Raw genomic sequence first — 3,343 nt, 5'->3', positions numbered from 1 at the left:
TGTACTTAAGTACAGTAACGAAGTACTTGTACTTCGTTACTTCCCACCACTGATCAGAACACACATCAGTATTAATGGTGTAAGTCTGATAACACTAGAAAACTTAAATAGTTTACTTCACAATAATAGAATAACCTCGATGTCCACTGACAAAACTCGGACTATGCTACATAAACAATATTAGCCCGACCTAAACAAGGTTGACCCACTTAAATGAATTCAACAAAAACTGATCATGAGTACACCTGGACAAAATCATAGCAAAAAATTATGACACAACACTAACAAAGCAAATTTAGACACTCACCAGAATAGAAATGTCTGGAGCAAACTTGTAGGTATCTGGGGATTTTGGAGAACGTAATATCGGCGTCTCACCACTGATACCAGGACATTCGTTTTCTTTTTGTTAATTCCGATAGCTTAGCCTCCTCGCGTTGTTTCCAAGGAGGAAAATAGTGAAACAAAAGTCTGTTTTCCACCTTTTTACCGTTTCAGTCGTGTGATTGGACATTACATTCAATAATGCAGCAAGTTCGTACCATAGCTAAATTATTTTAAGTAACTTGGATTAAAAAAAGAATGTTGTTTTTGTCAGTTATGTTTATGGACACCAAAGATGACGCTGATATCCCTCCATCTACAGCAGTAACGTCACGTTCCAAAGATTTTAATTTATTTTCTTATTCAATGGAAACACCTCAATTGTGACATTGTGTTTTTTTCAACATCAGAAGAATATAGACACACATTCGTAAAGGAAATGCAGTTTCTGTTTCAATCCTGTGATCAGATGAAACAGAAGTGAGGCAGGCTAGATTTCCCCAAAATATGTCAATCTCCTTATTCACTTAATTTGCCTGAAGTGGACAGGCAAACAAACCAAGCTTTACTATAGACGGAGGTAAAAGAGTTTATCATATGAACCTCGTTTGGTTTGCAAATGAGGTTCAAAGAGTGTTGTGACTTTTTTACACTTATGTTGTTCAGTATATTTGCATGATAAGTGACTGATTTACAATTATATGTTAAGCATAATTTACATGATGATTATTATTAATTGTATTGAACATGATTGTATATAATTACAAAGGCGAAGTGAAATATATTTCAGTGCAAGACATGATTTATTTGAATAGAGGAAGTCTTTTATTTTGAAGAATGCTTAAGGATCTGTTACTGTTTTGTCACTATCTTGCTTTGTTGACTTTTGATTGCGATTGGTTATGAACAGCTGTTGCCCGTTATCAGCTGACGCCGTTTTTTTCCTCTTCAATAAATACTGAACAGAAAGGTTCAGTAAAAGAAATACGAGCCTCCGTCTTGTTTGAGAAGAAGCTTTAGTCCGTAACAAAGAGACTTAAACAAAGGAGCTGATTTTAGAGGGAGAGGGGGAAGCTGTTGGAGAGAAGATGCTGTTTTTATCACATATGAGTTATATTTACATAAAAGGAAAATGATTAAAAACTGACTGTCATAAGAGGACAAGAAAATTGTTATCCCTTTAAAAAAAATGAATAATTTATCAATACTAGTCACGGGCATGGAGAATAAAAATGTGTTTTTAGATGTAGCTGAGCTCACAGTGGTCCAAAAACTCAAGGATGTGTTTACAAAAAGTTTTAGGGACAAAACAAATAATAAAAACTGCTGTTATGTAAAAAGCTGTTGTGCAAGTGATGACACTTTAAAACTTCATGTGACAACACCTTGAAGATCCATGAAGGGAAGTGATCTGGTCAGCTTTTTAATGGGCTTTATTTTACAGTGACATTACACTGATGTAATGAAACTCCTAGGGTTGTCTATATCCCAATTTTGTGGACCGGGGCAAAAAATATATATGATCCCTAGGAGGGTACAACAGAAAATAATTGAGAAACACTGTGACATTGTAAGCTGTAAAACCTACATTATTTGAAAGGATATAAAACCAACACTCTCACTTTCTCTCCTGAGAGGGAAAGTGAGAGCGTAATACAGCACATTTCAGCAACAAGGCAGCTCGAAGTGCTTTACATCATAAAAAAACACAAATATAAAGTCATAAATAACACATCCCTGATAACTTTATAATCAAATATCATTATGCATGTTTCAAGTTTGTTTGTTTCAGGTTTTATTGATGTTTCAATCTTGTAATTATTTCCTATTTTGAGCATTTCAACAAGTTGGCTACAACTTCCCCAGATAGTATTTAGTAAAGATATGTCTCCAATCATCTTTTAACATTTTTAAATTTAATTGCATTAATTATGACTGATTTCTGACTCTTCTGTCTTTTTCGTCACCTTTTTTACAGATTCAATTCACTAATTATTATCAGTATCATCACACATCCCAAAACATGTTTAGTGTTAACTCCATGCACCGTCACCATTCCTTTATTCCTCTGTTATCTCAGTGTGCTACTCACTGCATGCTAGTTTATGTGTAGGCTATCCTCACTCACTCACTCACTCACTCACTCACTCACTCACTCACACTGCAGTCTTCCACAGATTGAGGAAGAGGTCAGCTAATCTGACCTCTTCCTCAATCTGTGGAAGATTAAGGAAGAGGTCAATGAGACAGACGTGTCCCTGGGTCACGTCTAGTGGTGTTAGCCTTTGTTCTTGCAACTCTTAAGGGCAAGACCCATCACGTGTCCACTCTCTTCTCTCCGACTCCCCTCAGCTGAAATTGCTAAATTTATGAATTCAGACTGAAGGGGAGGTGCGAGCAAAGAAGGACTGATGGAATGGAGTAGCTCAATGTCCTTGAAGGAAATCAATCAAAGGCCCATCGACGTCCATAAAAATTGGTTAAGTCCTGAGAGTCTCTGGTTGGGCATCAGTCAACCAGGCGTTGCCCATTACACCAGACAGCCAGTTCATCCCTGGCCTCAAACATGCTAACCTTAAGCTCCTAGATTTATAGATGAAGCTGGGCATAATGCTGCCTGTTTCAACACATTCAGTGTGTGCAGAACAGTGTTGCATTATGTCCTCACCTGGACTGGATACAGGGACATTGACTCATATCTGAGATTTATGAGTAAAGTTAACAGTGGGTCGTTTACCATTTCCTCCACACCGGGTGAAACTGATACAGGCAGAGACAAGCCTTACAACAATAAATCTCTTTGCTCAAACTCACAATATGACTGAGAGGAGAGCCAGTATAGGAAACATGATGTTACTCTGGTCTGTGAATGTCAAATGTACAACAGAAATAAGAATGTCAGGCAGTAACCATGTTAGGATTTGTTTTATCCTTCCATATGTTGCACAAGGGAAAATATGATTGTTTTTCTTTTTCTTGCTTGTTGTGTTTTGCATGTTTTTGGTTTTATTTTTCCCTT

Source organism: Poecilia formosa, unplaced genomic scaffold, assembly GCF_000485575.1.
Source record: "Poecilia formosa unplaced genomic scaffold, Poecilia_formosa-5.1.2 Scaffold317, whole genome shotgun sequence".
Classification (NCBI taxonomy): domain Eukaryota; kingdom Metazoa; phylum Chordata; class Actinopteri; order Cyprinodontiformes; family Poeciliidae; genus Poecilia; species Poecilia formosa.
Note: the sequence above shows the minus strand (reverse complement) of the source record.